Source organism: Monodon monoceros, unplaced genomic scaffold (assembly GCF_005190385.1).
Source record: "Monodon monoceros isolate NGI ecotype Baffin Bay Population unplaced genomic scaffold, NGI_Narwhal_1 Super_Scaffold_21, whole genome shotgun sequence".
NCBI classification, from domain to species: domain Eukaryota; kingdom Metazoa; phylum Chordata; class Mammalia; order Artiodactyla; family Monodontidae; genus Monodon; species Monodon monoceros.
In genome coordinates this window covers 156,854,229-156,880,036 of record NW_021703778.1, presented here as the reverse complement: position 1 = coordinate 156,880,036, position 25,808 = coordinate 156,854,229, and positions in this window count along the sequence as shown.

Below are 25,808 nucleotides of genomic sequence, written 5' to 3'. Positions count from 1 at the left end.
AAAGGTATTCGAAAACTCCCCAAATATTTGGAAATTAAAACATAATATTTCCAATATATAAACCCTATTCAAAGAAAAAATCATAAGCAAATTTAGAAAATAATTTAAATCAAATAAAATGAAAACCACAACATATCCAAAAAGGGCTGCAACTAAAGCAGTGTTTAGAGGAAAAATAATTTCTTTAAAGATTTATGATATAAAAGAAGAAATATTCAAAATCAATTATCTAAGCTTCCACCTTAAGAAGCTAAAAAAAAGTGCATAAATTAAACCTGAAGTAAGTATAAAAAGGAAATGATAAAGATAAGAGCATTAATCAATAAAATAGAAACCTGAGAAAAACAATAGAGAAAATTAGTGAAACCAAAACCAAAAATGAGAAATCTTCAGCTAGACATATTGAGAGAGAGATAGAAAGAAACAAACTACCCGTATTAAGAATGAAAAAGGAAAAATTACTAGGGATCTGGCATTGAAAGAATAGGCAAGAATACTATAAATAACATTAAGCCATTAATATCAAAAATTGTATTTACATGTACAAATTCCTTGAGGGATCCAAATTACCAAAATATGCTTAAAAAAATAGAACACATGAGTACATTTATGTCTCTTAAATAAATCAAAATCAAAAACCTTCCTTTTTGGTTTGAAAACTCGGGAGTTCCTCGGGTGATATATGAAACTGGCCCCTGCACATGAAGGGCAGAGACTGAAGAAAGAGGCAGCCACCCCAGATTGGTAGGTGGCAGGTTTAATACTCATGGGAACTTACATATGAGACTTGCCCTGGGTGTGCCCACCAGAATCTTAAAAGTTTATGTAGAGACCTTAATGGGATTCAGTCTCATGTTCCACCTTGGTGATCTCAAGACCTTACTCTCTCAAGGCTATCTCCTTGAAACTAGTTCCCACTGTGGGAATGGTGGGCAGAATGTACATTCCAAGAACAGGGAAGTAGATGAGGAGCCTCCAACTGCTCTGGTTTAGCTTGAGGGTCAATTGGAGGTCACATTCTCTCTGTGACCTCCACCAGCACTTCACCCCTTTGAGACCTACTCTTAGAATCTTACACACCCCTCTCTACCACCACATGCCCTAAGTGGTCAGCAAGGGTTTTTAAGTAGCATGGAGGTGGATCATTTGGTTGCCATCTGGCTGTACAGGAGGCAGATACTAAAGTAGCAATAGAGGCACATGCTGGGGAAAACACAGATCAAGGTAATGATTCCCAAAGTAAGTAAAAAAAAAAAAAATTTCCACTAAGAGCCCCATGATTCAAACCATTGATTTAGTAAGTCTCCTTGACTGGGAGTTGAATCACTCAGGGTATGTGTACTCATGTGATTTAACAAAGATGATACATTAGCAGATTAATCAGGTATGAACATACAACACTCTGGATAATGGCCTTTATATCTCCTTGCAAAACAGTAATAATGACCAGGGTCATTCCATTTTGGAGGACAGGTTTGCTCACTAGAGACAATTCAGGATTCATTAAGGATATTCATTGCCTTCTATCATTTAGGGCTTATTGGATGAATTTAGTAAGGTCCTCTATGTGTGCTGTAACGTCCTTCAGGCCAATGGAGGATACAAATATGGTAGCCAAATGATTGTACCAGTGGAAAATAGAACATGCCTATTTGGTCTTGAGGGGAGAGAGGTTGGCAATTTTTGTTACCGAGCAGTGGCTTCTCCCCTGTGCCCAGGTAAAACCCAGGGTGCAACAGCCCAACCACCAAGGTGGAAACCATAGCCAAAGATTTGTGTCACACAACCACTGGGTTCCATTCAGGGCTACCCAATATATACCTGGATAGCACAACCAGTCAGTGCCAAACCAGTCGCTATCCCTTAATGTGGCAGAATGACAATGCAGTTCCATTGATATTCAGTCTATATCCTTGATGCAATTGAGTTGGTTCTGTTAGAGTGATTTTTTTGTTCCCAGCATAGGGGTGCATTGATGTTCAAATATCCAGGAGTAAGTCACATGAACTCATTCCAAACCTGAGCATAGTCACCCATAGTTCTAATGTTGATATTTTTAGGATCCTTCCAGGCAGCAGGTTGATGGACTGCTTGCATTGTTTGACTGACAAAGAAGAATGCCCATGTGTAATGTTATTGATAGTGTGTGCCACAAGCCAGGCTTCTGGATCAGTATTGGCAATATCAGATGGATTAAGAGTACTACTCCTAGATGGTTCTTCCTTAATGTACTGATTTAGGACCTTCTGATCCCCTCCCTGAAGTGTTGATGTCCACCACAAAAATCCTGATGAGCTAGAGAGGGACAGCTGTGCACATACCCAAACGCTGGATTGATTTATTTGCCAGGCATACAAGTGTACACTGCAGAAAGATATTTTCATTAAGAGTACATCCTGTGACTGGATACCAGAGGAGTATCAGAAGTCTAATGCCAAAAAGACAAACATTTAGTAGGAATGTAGATGGGAAGGTCTTCTCCTTCTATAAGAATTACACTTGTGACCTGATCCCTAGATGGTAATGCAGCTACGGCTTTAAGAATTTGACCTTGTGTATACCAAACATGGTGGCCGAGTGAGGCAGCAGTCAGGTGTAAGGAGATGGAGTACGAGTGGGATATGCCAGACCAAGACCCCCACCTTCTACCCTCTTTCAATGGTGCATGTTTAATTCCAGGTATAATGGTTTCAACAGGCCCTAATGGTTGGACATTCAAATGTATTAAAGTCTGGAATAGTACTTTCGTTTACCCAGCAAAGGTGGTTTTACATGTTAACAACTTAATCTGCTGCTTCAATATTTCATTTTTCCTTTCTACCAACCCTGCTGCTTTTAGGTCATAGGGCAGATGGAACCTCCATTGAATGTCATGTTCAAAAGAAAAAGTCCAGTCTTGCACATCACGACCTTTCAAATGTGACCCCCAATCACTGTCTATTTGACAAGTGTATCCATACATGGTACTTAACTTCTTTAACCCTCAAAGGCAACAGCCTGTTTTTTTTCTCAGTGACAGGGGAAATATAGGGTTCCAAGGCATATTTGGAACCCTCACTTGGAGGGAGAGGCCCAGTATAATCAATTTGCCAATCCATTACTTGTTGGGAGCTCTGGTGGACAGTTCCAGACTCCTTTGGCAATTGCCTTAGGCATTGCTTAGAACACACAAGACATGCTGTTACTGCATTAAACAAGTCACTGTATTTCAAGGGCAAGCCAGCATCCTTGGCAATATGCCAGCCCACTTGGGTTGTACAGTGGCCACCCTTTTTATGAACCCAATCTTCTGTATCTGCTGCAGAGTCAGTTGCTAAGGCTCATACCTGGACTAAGGAATCAGCTTCCTGATTGCCAGGGAGTACAGCATGGTACTCTAGGACTTGGCCTAGGACCATGGCCAAGGTATCTAAGATGGTGGCAATGTTGGGTGTAGCCACATGGATAGGAGGCACTACCTTGTTTGATTCTTGGTGATCTACACTCATCCACCATGGGCCAAATTGCATTATAAAAGGGACCCTCCTGACCACTACCATTTGCCCTCTTTGAGGCTTTCCACAGGTGACCAACACAGCATTTGTTGTCAGCCTATCTTTTCAGGTGAGGGGGTCCCAGCAGCAAAGGGGTTAAGCCAGTTTTGTCTCTGTGTTACTTTTATCAGGCCCTTTACAACCAATAGGAATAGGCTTTTCGAGTTTCCTCTCTGTCTCAGGTGTTTCCCACAGCCTCTGCCAGTCCCAGGATCTGTCAGTTTCTCCTGGATCAGCAATGGACTACACAACATCATCACTGTCTAGTCCCAGGACTGGATTCAGCATGGATATCAGTGCCCCATACCAGTGCCCCATGGGGGGGGACTGGAGTATCTTGGTTTTCATTCCTGCAGTGAATGTATCTCAGTCAGGTCTTTCAAAGACAAGGGCATGGATGGCCTGTCTCATTCCCAACTCCCTAAGAATTTGTTGTATCCCCTTCACAGATTCCCAGGGTCCCAAGTGCTCTGGGAGATAACCCTCATTGGGCCAAGCCTCTCTTCAGGCTAAAATAATCCCATCCATAAGGAAGTGAGTACTTTGAATCCCCCAAGTACCATGCAGGCACTGCTGATGGGTAGGATATGTGGTGATGTTGCTAATTTTCTCGGTCTCCTGCCTGGTCACAAAAATGCCATTGCCCTCTGTACCCCATAGCCACACTAATCATGCCTGGTTACATTCCCTGGCCTTTTAATGCAACTTGGCAGCTATATCAGTAAGCTCTGATCCTGGATAATTCTCTTGTCAATTCTCTCAAATATTTGACAAAGAGAAAATTGCCATTCCTGCATCAATTCTTTTATGAAATCTCCTAACTCATTTTATATAGGCAATATTACACTGACTTCAAACCATAAAGATATTTTAAGAAAAGCAAGCTAGAAATTAACATCCTTCATGAACAAAATTTTTTAAAAGATATTAGCTAATTAAATGCAGTATTACTTTAAAAGAATAATATACCATGCACAAATGGGATTTATCCCAGGAATGCAAGGATTGTTTTATATTTTTAAAAAATCATTTTAATATACATTAGCTGGTGAAAAAAAGACAAAATCTACTATGATTACTCAATGGATACAGAAGAAACACTTGACAAAACTCAATAATTCAAAATAATCTGACAAAATTCAAAACTCAAAAACTCTCGACAATTAGGAATAAAGAGGGAGGGACTTAACCTTGAAAGATAATACACATATGACTAACAATTAATATTTTGATGGGAAACAAGCATTCTTATCACCTCTATTCAGAGATCCTACCAGCGAAATGAGGTAAAAAAAGAAAAACTAAACCATAGAGATTACAAAGGAAGAAAGAATACTATTTCTATATACAAATGACATGAAGAATCTCCACAAACAACTAGAACTAGTAAGGTCACAGGATGGAAGGTCAGTATACCAAAATCAATTATATTTCTGTATACCAGTAAATAAACATTAGAAATTAAACTTTAAAAATGATTACCATTTACAATAACTTCAAAATATAAAATGCTTTAGGATTAAATTTAATAAAATACTTGTAAGAGTTATAGAGTTAAAACAATAAAATATTGGGGGAAGAAATTTTTAAAAGAGCCCAAATAAGTAAAGAAATATTCTAGGCCAGTGGATTGGAAGACTCAACACTATTAAGTTGTTAATTCTCCCCAGACAGATCTACACATTCAACACCGTCCCAATCAAAATCACAAAAGATATTTTGTAGGAACTAAAAACCTGGTTTAAAGTGTACGTGGAAATGCAAAAGACCTAGGATGGTCAAATAATTTTGAAAAAACAGAGCAAATCTAGAGGACTTGCAGGGCATGATTTCAAAACTTACCTAATGCTACTGTAATCAAGACCTTTTGATATCTGTATAAGGATAAGGCATATAGATAGATAGTTCATAAATAAACTCATTCATGTATAGTTAATTTATGTATGACACAGGTGCCCAGGTGAGGAAAAGATAGTCTTTTAAACAAATGTGTATGGAACAGCATAGATATTAATTTGAAAAAAAAGAAAAAACAGGCTTTTGTCTCTTGACAAACACAGAAATTAACTTGAAACAGATCATACAACTAACTGTAAAGTCTGAAACTGTAAAAATTCTGGAAGAAACCAGAACAAAACATTTTCACAACTTTGGGATAGATTTCTTAAATTGGAACCCCAAAAGCATGAAACATAAAAGAAAGCATGATAATTTGTGCTCTAAAAAATTATTCTTTTTGTAAGATACAGTTAAAAACTGAAAAGACAAGCCACAGGCTTGGAAAAAGTATTTGTGATACATTTGTTTCACAAAGGATTTGGATCCAGTATATACTGGATACTAGGACTAGCAACTCAATAATAAGGTAACCCAAAGCAAAGGTTTTGAACATTTCCCAAAAGAAAATATATTCATGGCAATAAAAACATAAAAAATGCTCAAAATCAATAGTCAACAGGGTAATTCAAAGTAAACCTATAGGAAATGCCATGAATCACTTACTAAATTAGCTAATTTTAGAAACACAACACCAAGTTTTGATAAGGATGTGGAGTAAATGGAACTCTCATACCTTTGCTGATGGTATTGTAAAATGGCACAACTTGGAAAATAGTTTTACAGCTTCTTATAAGTTAAACACATGTACGTAACATATAATCCAGAAATTGCAATCCTAGTTATTTACTCAGGAAAATAAAAACTTAAGTTTACTCAAAGGTTTTGCTGTTCATAACAGCTCTATTTATAGTAGCAAAAAATTGGAAACAACCCAAATGTTCAGCAATAGATGAATGGATAAAGCATGGTATATCCATATAATAGAACACCACTCAGAATTAAAAAGGAAAAACAACTACTGATACATCAACAGTGTGTATAAATATCAAAAAACATGCTGAATGAATGAATGAAGCAGAACAGAAAAGCACATGCTTTATCATCCTATTTATTTGAAATTTGAAAAAAAGACTAATCTATACTGACAGAAAGTATTTCAGTGGTTGCCTAGGGCCAGGAGTGAAACTGGGAAGCAATGGACTGTGAAAAGGCACAAGGGAACTTCTCCTCAAGGTGATTGTAATGATCTATATTTTGGTTGGATGGTAGTTACACAGGTGTATACATTTGTCAAAATTCATAAAAATGTGCATTTAAAACTAGGTGCTAACAGTAGTTGGGACCATCTGGATAGTTACATGTGACTGAACATGATTAAGGCCTCACTTGGAGATTGGGGCTGGTGTGTTCAGAGATTTACTTGTCTCATGGCTGCTCAAGACAAGCCTCTGAGGAAGTCATATCGCTTCTGCTCATCTCAGTTGGCAAGGACTCCATCGTGAGGTCCCCATCAGGTATAAGGAGGGCTGACAAATGCAGCTTGGTGGTTGCAAAGAATCAGAATGAATTACAACAGCTACCATAACTGGCCAGAGCCATGTGGTGGACAGGGTCTTCGTGCTCCAGCTGTGTGTGAGGCTTATGTCTCTGAAGGGGGGAGAGCCGAGTTCAGGACATTGTTCCACCAGAGTCCTCCCGGCTCCATGTAATATCAAATGGCAAAAGCTCTCCCAGAGATCCCCATCTCAATGCTAAGACCCAGCTCCACTCAATGACCAGAAGTTGCAGTGCTGGACACCCTTTGCCAAACAACTAGCAAGCCAGGAACAAAACCCCACACATTAACAGAGAGGCTGCCTAAAATCATAACAAGGTCACAGACACCCCAAAACACACCACCGGATGCAGTCCTACCCACCAGAAAGACAAGATCCAGCCTCATCCACCAGAATACTGGCACCAGTCCCTTCCACCAGGAAGCCTACACAATCCACTGAGCCAACCTTAGCCACTGGGGGCAGATACCAAAAACAACGGGAACTATGAACCTGGAGCCAGGGAAAAGGAGACCCCAAACACAGTAAGCTAAGCAAGATGAGAAGACAGAGAAATACACAGCAGGTGAAGAAGCAAGGTAAAAACCCACCAGACCTAACAAATGAAGAGGAAATAGACAGCCTACCTGAAAAAGAATTCAGAGTAATGGTAGCAAAGATGACCAAAATCTTGGAAATAGAATGGAGAAAATACAAGAAACATTTAACAAGGACCTAGAAGAACAAAAGAGCAAACAAACAAGGATGAAGAACACAATAAACGAATTAAAAATTCTCTAGAAAGGATCAATAGCAGAATAACTGAGGCAGAAGAACGGGTAAGTGACCTAAAAGATAAAATAGTGGAAATAACTACTGCAGGGTGGAATAAAGAAAAAAGAATGAAAATAATTAAGGACAGTCTCAGAGACCTCTGGAACAACATTAAATGCACCAACACTCGAATTATAGGGGTCCAAGAAGAAGAGAAAAAGAAAGGGACTGAGAAATTATTTGAATAGATTAGAGTTGAAAACTTCCCTTACACGGGAAAGGCATTAGTCAATCAAGTCCAGGCAGTGCGTAGAGTCCCATACAGGATAAATACAGGGAGAAACACGCCAAGACACATATTAATCAAATGATCAAAAATTAAATACAAAGAAAAAATATTAAAAGAAGCACGGGAAAAACAACAAATAACATACAAGGGAATCCCCATAAGGTTAACAGCTGATCTTTCAGCAGAAACTTTGCAAGCCACAAAGGAGTGGCAGGACATATTTAAAGTGATGAAGGAGAAAAACCTACAACCAAGATTAGTCTACCAAGCAAGGATCTCATTCAGATTCTACAGAGAAATTAAAACCTTTACAAACAAGCAAAAGTAAGAGAATTCAGCAGCATCAAACGAGCTTTACAACTGCTAAAGGAACTTCTCTAGGCAGGAAACACAAGAGAAGGAAAAGACCTACAATAACAAACCCAAAACAATTAAGAAAATGGTAATAGAAACATACATATTGATAACTACCTTGGATTAAATCCTCCAAACAAAAGGCATAGACTGGCTGAATAGATACAAAAGCAAGACCTGTATTATATGCTGCCTACAAGAGACCCACTTCAGACCTAGGGACACATACAGACTGAAAGTAAGGGGATGGAAAAGGATATTCCATGCAAATGGAAATCAAAAGAAAGCTAACGTAGCAATTCTCATATCAGACAAAATAGACATTAAAATAAAGACTATTACAACAGACAAAGAGGGACATTACATAATGATCAAGGGATCAAACCAAGAAAAAGATATTTCAACTGTAAATATTTATGCACCCAACATAGGAGCACTTCAATACATAAGGCAAATGCTAGCAGCCATAAAAAGGGAAATCGACAGTAACACAATCATACTAGGGGACTTTAACACCCCACTTTCACCAGTGGACAGATCATCCAAAATAAAAATAAATATGGAAACACAAGCTTTAAATGATACATTAAACAAGGGCACTTAATTGACATTTATAGGACATTCCATCCAAAAACAACAGAATACACTTTCTTCTCAAGTGCCCATGGAACATTCTCCAGGATAGATCACATCTTGGGTCACAAATCAAGACTTGGTAAATTTAAGAAAATTAAAATAATATCAAGTATCTTTTCCAGCCACAATGCTATGAAACAAGATATCGATTACAGGAAAAAATCTGTAACAAATACAAACACATGGAGGCTAAACAATATGCTACTAAATAACCAAGAGCTCACTGAAGAAATCAAAGAGGAAATCAAAAATTACCTAGAAACAAATGACAGTGAAAACGCGATGACCTATGGGATGCAGCAAAAGCAGTTCTAAGAGGGGAGTTTTTAGCAATACAATCCTACCTCAAGAAACAAGAAACATCTCAAATAAACAACCTAATCTTACACCTAAAGCAATTAGAGAAAGCAAAACAAACAAACAAACAAAAAACAAATTTAGCAGAAGGAAAGATGTCATAAAGATCAGATCAGAAATCAATGAAAAAGAAATGAAGGAAATGATAGCAAAGATAAATAAAACTAAAAGCTGGCTCTTTGAGAAAAAAAACAAAATTGGTAAACCATTAGCCAGACTCATTAAGAAAAAACGGGAGAAAACTCAAATCAATAGAATTAGAAATGAAAAAAGAGAAGTAACAACTGACACTGCAGAAATACAAAGGATCATGAGAGATTACTAAAAGCAATTATATGCCAATAAAATGGACAACCTGGAAGAAATGGACAAATTCTTAGAAAAGCACAACCTTCCGAGACTGAACCAGGAAGAAATAGAAAATATAAACAGACCAATTACAAGCATTGAAATTGAAACTGTTAATAAAAACGTTCCAACAAAAAACCCAGGACCAGGTGGCTTCACAGGTGAATCTTATCAAACATTTAGAGAAGAGCTAACACCTATCCTTCTTAAACTCTTCCACAGTAAAGTAGAGGGAGGAACACTCCCAAACTCATTCTATGAGACCACCATCACCCTAATACCAAGACCAGACAAAGATGTCACAAAGAAAGACAACTACAGGCCAATATCACTGATGAACATAGATGCAAAAATCCTCAACAAAATACTAGCAAACAGAATCCAACAGCACATTAAAAGGATCACACACAATGATCAAGTGGGGTTTATCCTAGGAATGCAAGGGTTCGTCAATATATGAAAATCAATCAAAATGATAAACCATATAAAAATTTTGAAGGAGAAAAAACATATGATCATCTCAATAGATGCAGAAAAAGCTTTTGACAAAATTCAACACCCACTGATGATAAAAACCCTCAAGAACATAGGCATAGAGGGAACTTACCTCAACATAATAAGGGCCATATATGACAAACTCACAGCCAACATCATTCTCAATGTTGAAAAACTGAAACCATTTCCACTAAGATCAGGAACAAGACAAGGCTGTCCATTCTCACCACTCTTATTCAACATAGTTTTGGAAGTTTTAGCCACAGCAATCAGAGAAGTTAAAGAAATAAAAGGAATTCAAATCAGAAAAGAAGAAGTAAAGCTATCACTGTTTGCACATGACATGATGCTATATGTAGAGAATCTTAAAGACACTACCAGAAAACTACTAGAGCTGATCAATGAATTTAGTAAAGTAGCAGGATACAAAATAAACGCACAGAAATCTCTTGCATTCCTATACACTAATGATGAAAATTCTGAAAGAGAAATTAAGGATACACTCCTGTTTACCATTGCAAAATAAGAATAAAATAGCTCAGAATAAACCTACCTAAGGAGACAAAAGACCTGTATGCAGAAAACTATAAGACACTGATGAAAGAAATTAAAGTTGATACAAATAGATGGAGATATATACCATGTTCTTGGATTGGAAGAATCAACATTGTGAAAACGACTCTACTACCCAAAGCAATCTACAGATTCAATGCAATCCCTATCAAACTGCCACTGGCATATTTCACAGAACTAGAACAAAAAAATTCACAATTTGTATGGAAACACAAAAGACCCCGAATAGCTAAAGCAATCTTGAGAATGAAAAACAGAGCTGGAGGAAACAGGCTCCCTGACTTCAGACTATACTACAAAGCTACAGTAATCAAGACAGTATGGTACTGGCACAAAAATAGAAATATAGATCAAAGAGACAGGATAGAAAGCCCAGAGATAAACTCATGCACATATGGTCACCTTATTATTATTATTTTTTTTGTGGTACATGGGCCTCTCACTGTTGTGGACTCTCCCGTTGCAGAACACAGGCTCCAGATGCACAGGCTCAGCAGCCATGGCTCACGGGCCTAGCCACTCCGTGGCATGTGGGATCTTCCCGGACCAGGGCACGAACCCGTGTCCCCTGACTCGGCAGGTGGACTCTCAACCACTGCACCACCACAGAAGCCCAGGCACCTTATTTTTGATGAAGGAGGCAAGTGTATACAATGGAGAAAAGACAGCCTCTTCAACAAGTGGTGCTGGGAAAACTTGACAGCTACATGTAAAAGAATGAAATTAGATCACTCCCTAACACCATCCACAAAAATAAGCTCAAAATGGATTAAAAACTTAAATGTAAGGTCAGACACTATAAAACTCTTAGCAGAAAACATAAGCAGAACACTCTATGTCATAAATCACAGCAAGATCCTTTTTGACCCATCTCCTAGAGAAATGCAATTAAAAACAAAAATAACAAATGGGACCTAATGAAACGTAAAAGCTTTTGCACAACAAAGGAGAAACTAAACAAGACGAAAAGACAACCCTCAGAATGGGAGAAAATATTTGCAAATGAAGCAACTGACAAAGGCTTAATCTCCAAAATTTACAAGCAGCTCATGCAGCTCAATATCAAAAAAACAAACAACCCAATCCAAAAATGGGCCGAAGACCTCAATAAACATTTCTGCAAAGAAGATATACAGATTGCCAACAAACATGAAAGAATGCTCAACATCACTAATCATTAGAGAAATGCAAATCAAAACTACAATGAGTTATCACCTCACCCTGGTCAGAATGGCCATCATCAAAAAATCTACAAACAATAAATGCTGGAGAGGGTGTGGAGAAAGGGGAACCCTCTTGAACTGTTAGTGGGATTTTACACTGATACAGCCACTATGGTGAACAGTATGGAGGTTCCTTAAAAAACTACAAATAGAAATACCATACTACCCAGCAATCCCACCACTGGACATATACCCTGAGAAAACCATAATTCAAAAAGAGTCATAAAGAGTCATTGTGGTACTCTTTTTTGAAAACCATAATTCAAAAAGAGTCATTGTGGTACTCTTTTTGTGGTATAAAAAGAGTACCACAATGTTCATTGCAGCTCTATTTACAATAGCCAGGACATGGAAACAACCTAACTGTCCATTGACAGATGAATGGGTAAAGAAGATGTGGCACATATATACATTGGAGTATTACTCAACCATAAAAAGAAATGAAAGTGAGTTATTTGTAGTGAGGTGGAATGACCTAGAGTCTGTCATACAGAGTGAAGTAAGTCAGAAAGAGAAAAAGAAATACCATATGCTAACACATATATATGGAATCTAAAAAAAAATAAAAAATGGTTCTGAAGAACCGAGGGCAGGACAGGAATAAAGATGAAAACATATAGAATGGACTTGAGGACACGGGGAGGGGGAAGGGTAAGCTGGGGCGAAGTAAGAGTGTGTCATGGACATATATACACTACCAAATGTAAAATAGATAGCTAGTGGGAAGCAGCTGCATAGCACAGGGAGATCAGCTCGGTGCTTTGTGACCAACTAAAGGGGTGGGATAGGGAGGGTGGGAGGAGAGAGGCCCAAGAGGGAGGAGTTATGGGGATATATGTACATGTATAGCTGATTCACTTTGTTATAAAGCAGAAACTAACACACTATTGTAAAGCAATTATACTCCAATAAAGATGTTAAAATTAATTAATTAAAATAAAACTAGGTGCTGTTTAGTAAAATGTTTAGTACGATGTTTAGCACCATCTAGTTTTTCCATTGCTCTTCCCCCATTCCTGTGAATTTGTCTTCCAATGCCCAGGATGTCCTGGGTTAGGAGTCCTTACAGGAAAAGGAGTAAAGTCCTGGAGGAAAAGCCAGGTGACTGGTACCTCTTCTATGTCAGGTATCAAAATACTGACGCTTGAGCATAGAGTTCTTGCGGGTGATTTTTCCAAGGCACTTCCTACTCCACCTCCCACCAATGACTGAATTGCACTTTTCCTGACAAGGTGACCACCCTGCCTGCATGACACCCTCAGTCCCTGCCCTTGACAATACACCCACAGCCTCTTTCTGCTAGGGTCCATTTGGCCCGTTGGGGACTTAAAGCCCAATTTCCGTCCTGAAGCAAACTTGGTCACCAGTAACTAGCTCTTCTTTCTCTGGTACATAATAAAAATAATGGCTGTCCCTATTGCAGATCTACCCTCTTGTCCAGCTCTGTAACCAGAGAATATCAGGTTACCACTGATATTCTCCCTTCTTCTGGCTTTTCCAGGCAAAAAGCAAGCACAAGTCTTTTCATAGCTACATATCAGATTCTCATGAGAACACTCCCATGCTACTGTGACAGCATGGGATCGACCTACATCTCAGCAAAAGTCTACATGGGAATGAAGAGGCCAGTCACCATTTTGAAAAGAAAAACTGTTTTGAAAAAAAATCCCAAGTGTTTATGAATCATTCTTCTGGTTTCCCCTCTCATTGAACCTGGGGGTAGGGAAAAGGAGAGGGAGAAATATCTGGTTCTTTCCCTCACCTTTAGAGGACAGAAAGCACAAATAGCACTTTCTTCTCCTCTGTATTTTCATTACAAAAAAAAAACAAAACAAAAACACACTTTTAAAATTTCAATTTCTAGCCTTTTCTTATACACAGAGAAGATGGGTACGGGTGCTGGTGGTCAGAAAGCCAGTTTCCGGAGCTCTTGCTAAATCTCATGGGGAATGTGTGAAGCAGCCCTCATTATAACACAGGATTTCTTGTCACCAATTATCTTTAGCTTTAGGTCATTAGACAAATTCAGACATGAAGAAAAGTTCCACTTGAAATTCTGTGACATGTGCTGGATTTCTGAGATAAAAAGCTGGGTAGGAGTAAGATGTATTCTATGTCCCCCAGGAAATCATAGGCAAGTGGAGAACACAGCCAGGTAAACAAATCATCTCAGCACACTGTAGTTAAAACCAAGTCACATAGAGATTCATCTCTTAAAGAATCCACAGTCTGATAGAAAATAAATCAAGAGTATGAACACTTAGAGCACAGAATGTAAGGTGCTATGTGAGAAAAAAATGACAGGTCAGAATGACCCCTCAGAGAACAGCCCCCGACTCCTCACTCATTACAGTCATCTGTACTACTTTTAATATTTGTTTTATACAATGTTCAGTAATTGCTTTATTTAATTCCATGCCTTTGTAACTGCTGTCTCATTTTTGTTTTTTTTAAGGCAATCACCATTTAATGTCTTACTAGAAATTAGCTGTACTTTTTGTAAAGCCCTTATGTTTCTCTATCTATAGGCCACTGAATTTTACTTGGGGCATGATTGGCTTAAATAAAACATGTAATTCCAGTAATATATGCAGAGAAATAAATGTACACATCTATGTATATATTCATATTTATGTAGCTATACACAAAGAGTATGATTTGCCAGTGTAATTGCCAGCTCTTAGGTTATCTATCTGCCCATAAGTAATTATAAAAATTAGAAATTCCTACTTCTATATTTACCCAAGTTAAAGAATATAATTAGCAAGTTAAATGTAATTAAACTTCTATGACTTTAGTATAAAGATTGGTATGAAACAGGAACAAGTTGGATCCAATGACATGGAATTTCCAGGAAATATATAATTTTCCTGTATTCCTACCTCCCTTCTTTGTATTCTTGCCCTCACCTCTCTTCCCAGCAGTGATTCAAATATTAAATAACCGGAATAATTTTCAAGGAAAACAAAGTATACAGTAGATGCACTGGTGAGATTTTGACCAAGTATCACTCACTACCATTCAGTAGTATTAGATTTTCAAACCAACAATAAATGAGGTAATTTAAAAAAAAAAAAAAAAAAGATGGAGAATTAAAACACTGGGCTCATGCCCACCTGAGAGCCTTCTCATATGAGCCAATTGTGAATCAATAAACAGCTGGATTTATCCACATACATACATAAATTTGGCATGCATTATTAAACCAAATTATTTTCCAATCCACACATTACTTAAGATTTTAAAAAGATAAACAATGTATAAACTTACTTCTTTTTAAGTGCCAATAGGCCAAAAAAAAGGGCAATGGCATGACAAAAAATATTTTTCATCATGTTTATTACATATACCAGGTACTATTCTAAATGTTATATATTTTAAAATAATCTTATTTAACAAACCCTTTTCTAGTGCTTACTATGTATAGGACATGGTTTTAAGCCACTTTATACACATTAGTTTATTCAATTCTCATAACCACCCTAGAAGTTGAATAATATTATTCTTACTTTACCAGTTGGGAAACTGAGGAACTGTTGAGATGTGGTGGAATTGGGATTTAACCCCCAGGTCTTCTGGCTTCATCAGGTTACCTTCATCATGAAAGAAAGTGAAAACAAGTTTCACTCCATTCACGCACCTCATATTCGGCCAAGCCAGGATTTGCACTTGGTTCTATTTGCTATCACTGTTCATCATACTAGTGTGCAATAGTAAATGCACAAATTCAGATCAAACCAATTAACTGGATGAAAAGAGAGTACATCCTCAGTTTGAATTTAGCAAAAGTTAGCATATGTCAAGCTCCAACTACATGTGTGCTAGGTTTGAGGAATACAGAAAAGAAACTGAGAGGCTCCCAAATTTTTCCAGCAGTGAACATGATGATTTACATTGGTAGATATATAATTTATGTTTCCTACATAAACATACAATTAATTAAAAAATATTACCTCCCCTAAAGGCACTGAATTTGAAGGAGGAGGGCTTAATAAAGAGAATGAGAATCTAATCTGTCTTGGGCAGGAATAGGGACAGAGGTTGCTTTAAGAGGGAGTGAGAATCAATCTGAGATTCAATGGATAAAAAATACAGCAAAAAAAGACAAGAACTACATGACCATTCTAGTGTATAAAGTAGTATGCTTCCATTGTTGAATCTTGCTTTTTTCAGTAATCTATTACTGTTTAACAAACATTCCTAAAATTAATGGCTTAAAACAACAATTTATTATTAGCTCTCATGGTTCTTGGGATGGACACGTAAGCTGGGAAATTTTTCTGACTACAAGCATTGTCACCTTGGTGGTATTCAGCAGGTGGACAGGCTGGTCTAGTGGATAGAAACCATCTCTGGCACCTTGGCAGGAATGACCCAAATGCTGGACTCAGCTCAGATGTTGACAAAGGGCCTACATGATGATGGGCTTGGTTTGGGGTGGGGGATTGTCAAATTTCTTACATGGCAGTTCAGGGCTAACAGAGTGAGCATTCCTGGGAAGAAACTACCAGACTTCTTACAACCTAAACTTGGAATGTCCAGCTGCCACTTCATTCACATCTTATTAGTTGAATAAGTCACTTAGACCAACCTAAGGGGAGTAGAATTAGACTGCATCCCTCAAAGAATTTACAGCTGTCTTTAATCTACCACACTCTTGTAGCCCTTTGAGCTTCAAGTCAAAATAGGTTTCAAATTACAAACCAACACACGCTCTCTGTGCTAAAATTCTGATTAAGTTTGAAGACCTAATACCATTCTGACAAACACCCATGCAAATCCAAGCACAACCTCAAACATAAATGCAAAAAATTCTGTCTCTTCACTTTGATGGATAAAGAATTGCTAGATTGTAATTAGCATAACAATAAAGACAGTAAAAATAAAAAGATAGGTGATAAATGCCGTTTCCCAGCTATTGAGGGTCAGGCACCCTCTGGATTCAGCCCTTACCACACTCAAGCCCAAATGGAGAGGTGAGAATTTGATACCCGCAAGAAAAATTGTTAGATTGGTGTTTTTCTCCTGTTGGTAGACCAGGAGGGGAAACATCCTGTTCCGTTTACATGAGAAAAAATGGTCTGAAACTTCCCCTCCTCTTTTATCTCCCTATTTTTCCCCACCACCTCAAAATAAACCCCACTAAATTCAAGCCATGTTTGTGGATCCTAAAAGGAAATTTCTCTTAGTAGCCAATAAATAGTAGTAGGTTTTGCTTCTTGTACATGTGCAGTGTGCCCTGCTGAGTGGTTCACTTCATTTGGCAATTCTGGGAGACTGGTAATGAATTTCCCTGACAGATACATCCCTGCTCAGATCAGATCAGGGAAATGAGCTCTTTGGAGCACAGGCTTGTATGGAATTATAACAGTATGTGTTCACTGACCCCCAAGCTGAAAGAATGTTTCATTCCAATACTCTGAAATGAAAACTGATAGTCTCTGTTGTTTTCATTGCTTAAACTGCACATTATTATGAGGGACTTTATTTTAAATTAACTTGAGTGGTAGCATGGCTTTCCATGAAAAAAAATAAATAAAATGTCCCATATTTTGTTAGCAGCACATTGGTAACCTGAAAACAATTTCTTTTTGACAGACAAGGAAACAAAATCCTGACTTTAAGAGGTACTAACAATAATATCCCTCTCTCTCTCTCTCTCTGAAACACACACACACACACACACACACACACACACACACACACACATCCTTTCTCTCTACTGTTCCTCTATGTAATTGAATAAAAGTAATAAATTCTCTCACTTGTCTCTCTGGTCTAACACCTTTAGAAAAAGACTGTGAAATCTTACTTTGGACTGAATTGGAGTTAACTGTCAAAGATTTCTGCCCGAGGTTGGGTTCTCTTTGAATTTTAATATCCCTTGGACACAGTACTTGCAACCAAAATAGTCTCCAGAATCAGAGCCCAGGGATTGGCCAGCCTATGTCTGACCTTTCCGGCAGATGTTTGTAAATGGAACGAATTGCTTTTCCCAGCCCAAACTGCGTAATCTTTGGTTAGGGCTGTTTTCCATGCATACACTTAGGCTGTGGCTTGTGCCGCTGGGTGTCGGTAATAAGATACACACAGACCCCAGGTCACTGACTATACCCAGCTGGATCAAGAATGATCATTTTTAATCTTGAGGTGAAAGCTTGATACATTAGGGAAATTAGTTGATCTAGTCAGCAAGATTTTTCTTTTCTTGCTAAAGCCCAAATTGTGATCTGGACAACCACTTGGCATGCTCAGCAGAAGAAACACAGAGAAATAATTCAATTCTGATTTGGCCAAAATGCCAGCTGGCCAGCACAACTACAAATATGTTTCGTTGAGTGATGTCAGTGATGTAACAAGGTGAGCCCACATCTGGTTATTTAAAGAGGATAACCTGCCATCAGGCAAAAAGAGAGCATGGGAATATTCCCCCCTGAATGCCCTATTTGCCCCAGCAATTTCATATAAGTGGGAAACTTGGGGAAACAGGCTCTTATAGCAATGTGGGAAACAGTGTTCAGGGACTGAGAGCCTTCTGCTTATTTTAAGAAACATGATATCATGTTTCAGGGTTCTTGAAGAGTGCATTGGCTGATCTCCTCTTGGGTTGGCCAAAAAGTTTGTTTGGGTTTTTCCCTAAGAAGTGACAGAAAAACCTGAATGAACTTCTTGGCCAATCCAATACAAGCAAAAAATGAAAACAAAATTTATAAGTGAACATACAGAACCAGTGATTTACAGATATCCTCTTGATAGGACACCTTGGAGCTGTGATGTCCCACTTTGCCCTGGTGTTCCTCTTGAGAGGTGAGGGACCCAATGACTAATGTGTCTCACAAACAACTGGGGACTCTTAATGGAGCAGAAAGTTTAGCACAATGAAGGAGTTGAGACTGTACAGATCAGCTGACCTGGGTTTGACTTTCATGTATAAATTTATAAATTAGAGCAACTTTAGTTTCTTCATCTTTAGAATTGGGGGAACAATAATTACATTGCAGGGATCATTTGATCATTAAATCAATGATATAATAAAGTGCCTATGAGAGTCTCCAGCATTTAACAGTGTCCACTTATTATGTCATTACTCTCCCCACAATTTTCCCAGATTGGGGCAGAGACGAATAAGGAGATTTGTCTAGAATCTTTGTTAACTCTCCAGGGAAGACAGAGCCAGACTTGAGTTCAGCATGAAGATAGAACTACAGCAGAAGAAAATGTGGCAAAAAAAAAAAAAAAAAAAAAACCTCAAGGGGATTTGTTACAATTTGGAATGATAGAGCACATCTGTGGGGAGGAAGCACACAGGGAAATCAGGATTAGATGCCCATATTCACAAAAAAAGGTACCTGACCCAAACAATGGGATTTCTTGTAATTGGCAAAAGATCCAAGGGGTTGTGAGGGGCAAGGAGATCTGGACTTGCTTCTGTCATGATGATAAGTGGTTACAGGTGCAAAACTCTAATGCTCCTCAGCTAAGTTTGAAATGATTTACTCATAATTTTATTTAAAGTATTTTGTCATATTTTCTCTTTTGGAGCACTCCAAGTCTTTTTGCCTATTTCACTTAAAAGGTGTAAAGCATTCCAGGAGGGATGGGGAATAAAAGGGCTGATATTTATGTTGCAGTGATTAAACTTTTTCCCCTAAACTCACACCCAAGAACTTGTCTACAGGCCAGTTTGCATTTTGGCCACATTTTAAGGACTTGGCTACAACAGGCACTGTGCAAACTCACACCACATGTGGTACTAATTGGCGCTGTTGGCAATTTAGGAAGAAAGGCTGGGGATGGAGTGGGCATGGAAGCCTAACAATGCTTCACACAATGGTTCTCAACAGGAGTTAGAAATTAGAACTGTGCAGGGAAGGATGGGCCTGTGCAGCAAAGTCAATGAGCTGAATCTCTCAGCACTTTGCAAAAGCAACCAAAAAGAAAGGCAGGGAAAAGATTTGAACTAGATACTGTATTTGGTATCAAACTTTTGAAATAGACTAAGGAAAACTTGCTCACTTAAAATGTACAGTCAAGGAGTATGAATGCACAGATGGAGGAAGGAAGCAGGGTCAAACAGGTGCCTCGGACTACATGGAGACGCAGCTACTGCTTGGGGCCAGTAAAACTGCTTCCAGGTCAATTTCTCCATCTGCAAAGTAGTCATGCGCTGGGCTTTCATAGCATTTGCCTCCAATCAGCTGAAGGGAACAGGGAGCTAATTTGTAGTTTGTTAAAGTGTTTTGATTTTGCAAACTTCAAACCCAAACACAGGGATCTCTCATAACATCTCAGTGATGGGTCTCTGGAGGCATGAGGAGAGCAGCAGTGATGTTGGGGATAATTATTCCCCTAGACAACTGTGTTAGTCCAGCTCTTCTAGGTTATAAGAAACAGAATTTGCAAGAAACTGAATGGAGCCCCAGGGAACTGGAGTTAAATTGTAGCGATACACTGGGGAGGATTGGAAACACAGAGCTGCCTCAGTAGCCACATCTAAAAGCTCATGGAACTGGACAGTTTTGTTTCCTTAAGTCAAGATACAACAGCAGCTTTGGTTTCCCAGTAGCAATTATAATAATCTTAAAACTTAGCTGCTCTCTTTCTTCTTTCACTGTGCCTATGTGTGCTTCCTTCCTGTCAGGGCGCAGTAAAGCCAAAGAAAGTTCCCTGATCTGACCCTACCAAGTTCTTTACAGAAGTTTCAGCTCTCTTTTCCCTAAATAGGAATGCAATTTCAAGGACTTGAAATGACAAGTGCACCTTTGCATTTTCTTCCCTCCCATCCACACCCTCTTGTTTTCCCTCTCTCTCTACTATAAGGCTTACCCTAACAATTTGCCAGGCCTGAGACAAGGGTATCACTAGACACCCCTTGACTTCACCTCTTCCCTTCCCACCTCCAGTTCTGCTCCTCAGCATGAAGGATGTCTGCCCATGTGTGTGAACACCCATCCCCTAAAATCCATGCTCCATTCACTCCCATACACCTGCTCCTCCCAGAGGCTATAATGACTATACGTCTGGGCCTTCAAGAGGCCTGTGCAGGACCAGAAGTAGTTTCAGGGACATTGGGTCAGGCAATTTTAGGGCTGCAAGCAATTTAATATGACCTAGAAGAGACCCCTTGTACCCACACACTTCTTGTCCTATGGGACAAAGCTAAGGAGAGCCAGGGTACAGAGTCATCTAAAGTGTAGGACTTTGGGAAGGGCCCTGTATTGCCTGGGCCTAAGACAACCTATTTTGCTTCCTTATCCCTTCTGTAACTCTGTCTTAAAATTACTACGACTACAAATACAACTGCTACTACTACTATATGAAAAATGAACGGGAAATGATGTTAAATACAAGGAATCTCTTTGAGAAAAAAATGAGGTGGTCTCTTTACACAGTACTGGAGGCTGGGAAGTCCAAGATCAAGACACCAGCAGGTTTGTGTCTGGTGAGAACATGTTTCCTGGTTTGTAGATGGATTCTTTCTTGCTATATCCTCACTTGATGAGGAGAGAGAGAAAGAGAAAGCAAACTCTTTCATGGCTCTTCTTATAAGGGCACTAATTCCATTTATGAGCATTCCATCCACATGATCAAACTACCTCCCAAACACCCCACCTCCAAATACCATCACATTGGGGATTAGGTTTCAACATAAGAGTTGGGAAGAAAGAAACTTTTAATCCACAGCACAAGCCAAACCTGTTCTGAGCAGTAGAAACAGTAAGTGGACAAGAGGCAATGGTCATCAATACTTAAAGCAGCAGGTGTGAAAGTGAACAACACGAGGGAGAGATGTAAATGGAGGTACCAGAATGCATTCCCACAAAAATCAGTGCCAGAGCCATCCCCAAGATTAGCTGTGGATTATTCAAACCAGAGTTAAACTTTGTGAGTCCCTTTCAGAATTTGGTTTCCTGATTTCTAAGCATCCCCACTCAGTTAGATATTCATACTGAGGTTGGTCCTGGGCTGTGAAGTGCAGGCAACACAATGGCTGAAAACTGCAGGGATTTAGTAAGCTAGAATAACCTCCTTCCTTTGCCAGTCACCCGTCTTGTCAGTTTTCCCATATCACACAGGGGGGTCTACCTTCATTTTTCAGAGTTGGAAATTAAATTTTAGGGAAGTTCAGGAAGTTAATCAGGTCATAGAGTTAAGAATATGGTAAAGTTTGTGATCTAAATCCATGTTTTACTGACTCTCAAAGCCACAAGGATTTACTCAGAAAACATGTTACACTAACCCAATACTTGTCTCTATGGCTTCCTCTTAATTAACAAATAAGTAAATAAGAGCATAAACTCAGGAAATGGCAGAAGCAGCATTTGAATAAGGGTTTCTCACCTCCTTACACCGTTTCTTCTTGTTTTTAAATTTTTCAACACAAATAGAATCTTTTCTATTAGTCAGGTAAAGAACACGTGAAAAGGATAAAAAGCATTGCTTCCAAATCAATGCTTTAAAAAATCTTATATCTCTTCCATGCTCTCTTTTCCCTTGTCCTTACAGTCGCCAAAATTTAAGGGAAGTCATTGTGCTGCTGTTAATATAATATGTCCCCAAAGCTAAAAATTGTACTGAAAGTTGACCAGCCCCCAGGTAGTTTAGCGTGACTAGGTGAGCTAATTCAGGCCACTGAGACCTAGGCAAGAGTCTACTTGGTTGGGGGTTGGGGTGGTAGTCATTTTGGGAATTCTATAGATTTCCTAAAGAAAGCAGACAGATGTGTCTGGCATAGATTTTTAAGGCTTCTTCCTTAAGTTTCTTCCATTTTTCTACTTCAAGCTGTAGCATAACTATAAAATGACAAGCATGCGGAAAAAATTCACTCCATTACAAATGTAAAAGAGAAATAATAAAAATAAAATATGGTAGCCCTGGTAGCATGATTAAGCTATCCCTAGTAACCTAGTAACCACTTACCCCTAAACTTCTTGTTATGTGGAAAAGAACGGATTAGTTTGTTACTTTAAGCTGAGTTTCTTATATGCTTTTGATTGCATCCCCAATTATATCAATCCCATGTTCAATCCGAGCATGTCATTCAAGCTGTTTCTCACTGTCCCCCAACCACAGCTTGCTCATCCCTGTGCCTTTGCTCCAGCTAATTTCCCAGTGTGAGATGGCTGCCCCTTCTCTTTTGACTTATCCAAATTTATATTGTGTAAGCACAGGCCATGTTCAACCTCCACAAAAGAGGTAAGAAGCGGTTAACTGCTCAGGTTTCAGAGTTAAAAGTCATGGGTTCAAATCCAGAAACTGTATTGCTAGCTGTATAACTATGAGCAATTCACTTTAGCTATATGGGCCTTAGTTTACTCACCTGTAAAATGGGGATAATATTTTAAATCTCATAAGATTCCTGTGCACATTAAACTAGATTACTTAAAGAACCTATCAAAGGCCATGATTTCAAGTGTAGAAAATGCTCTTATAAGTTTAAAGTCTATAATTAACTTTTTGCCAGAGTCCTTTCATCTTTCTTGTCACTGATATCCTGCCAGATTTCTTATTGGTTAGTGCAATGTCACCAAATACTGGATACTTTATCTAATGTTGATTTCAAATGGGTTATCTTGTCTTTATCAAAATATTTTGTCTTAAGATCCAAGAACTTATTTTTTTTATTTTCTATTTGTAAGGTTTACATGGAATTTGCAGTTCAAAACCAACAGTGCATGTTCATTATTAATACTTCAGGCAGTGTTCTAAGTGATTTGTGTATCACCTCTTAATCCCCAGAATCTGATGAGGTAGGTATGATTATTATTATCTTCCTATTGCAATGGAGTCATGTACACTGGGGACCTCATCATTTGCCCAAGGTCACAGAGATGGGAAGGGAGGGCTAGATTGCAATTCACACTCACCCCATCTAACTCTGAAGCCTATCCTTTTCAATGTTCTGCTCTCTCATCCCTAATAATAACTCATGCAAGGTCAGCCAAATACCAAAGGGTCACCAACCAATACCTGTTTACTGAACATGATTAACTGCTGGTAAGTGAGCCATTCCTCTTTCTCATTTCCACATTGGCACAAAAAGTAGATTAAAACAATCTGTCTTATAAAGTCATTGTACTTACTTCATTCTGTTCCTATCAGAGTGCACTATTTTCTTCCACTAGTCTCTGAGTACCAGGTACATCATTTTTATCTCTTAATACCCAGGACATAGCACCATTCTTGAAACACAAAATATCTCAAACAACTGTGGAATAAAATAGTACTGGAGATAGAAGTTTCATTCAAAAAAAAAAAATAGCACAAAGACTAGATTATATCAATTTACTTCCTGAAACAAAGTTGGTACTTCAAATAAGTAGCCTAGATAGAAAAGTATAAAATTTACATTGTTCATATTAATAATTTAACATAAACTCAACTTTACATTTTCTAAGTTACATATTTGATTTGAAAATTTGCATCCATTTAAAAAAAAAACTAAGTTGAAATGACTACCATCTCATTTCCATAATCTATATGATGCCGAACTACCCATTAATTCAGGCAAAAGTCATTGTACATTGACTTGGAACAAAAAAATAGGAAATATAATTCCTTTTGTAGAAATGTTATCTTAAGGTAATGTCGCAACAAAACCAATAATAAAAATTAATACGTAAATGTAAGTATAGCTTCAAACAAGGAAGAATTATACTAAGATATAGACACAGTCATTAATTAAAGGGAGGAGTTTTCCAATCTAGAATCTCTCCCTAGAGTTTGTGCCAAATCTCAGAAATTCCAGCTGAGGAGCCCCAAGCTGAAAGACCACGGGCAACTCCTTTCTTCATGTGACAAGCTTTTGCTCCTATCACTGTACAGACCACCCCTCAGACAGCTGGACCTGCTAAGAACAGGAAGCAGTGGGGAATTGGTGTTTTTTTCTCTGCTACAAAATCCATGCCCAAAATAGGTGAATATGGATGCATAGGAATGCTTTTATTTTCAATCGCCCAGGGTGACCTTCAGCAGAAACAAAAACAGAAATGTTTCTCTCCTCCTAAAGGAGATCATGTCTTCCTGAGATAACATATATGGAAGCACTTTAAAACTCAAGTATTCATTGTATGAAGAAGTGTCACTCTTGATAGTGAGACAGTGGTTTTTATTTGCAGTGAGAAATGCCTGAAAGGGCCATATATCTAGAGGTTAATATAAAAATACTTAATCCAGGAACTTTTCTGAGTAACATATTCTCATTCCACCTCTCTCACTCACCCCATGCCTCCTGCCACCATCAGATTCTTAGAAGCAAGTGTCCTACAATCCCAAAACATACCTAGGTTGGTTGTCTAGAAGGCAGTCCCCCAAAAGGCAATTCTCCAATAATGCAACTGATCACTTATTCATCTACCAGATAAAAGTATAAACATGCAAACTAAAAACTCATTTGAGTGGTTTATAATTTTCAGTTTTAAAAATATATACAACCTCCAGTGCTCAATACAATTTTTAAAAAAAATGGTTTCCTATATGCCAGAGAAATTCAGACACCAAATATATATAACAAATTAAATTTTAAAATTGGTTGAGAACTCATACTCTATCCCCCCGAGTAGACCCCCTTCTTTCCCATCTTTCTTTTTCTGAATTACCACAGTCCCTATATATCAACAAGGGAGATTCTTGTCACATTCACTTAAATTAGTATTATTTGTGAAATAGCATTCTCTCACCCACTTTACTGAAAAAACTTGAAGGCAGGAACTTTGTGTTACTATCTGAATTATTCTCAGTGACCAGCAATGTGTTATGGCCAAAAAATCCTCCCAGGTATATATGTAAGCACTTAATTGTTTTTCTGAATGTTGAAGGCTACTAACTATCCTGCAGGATCAGAATTTTCTAA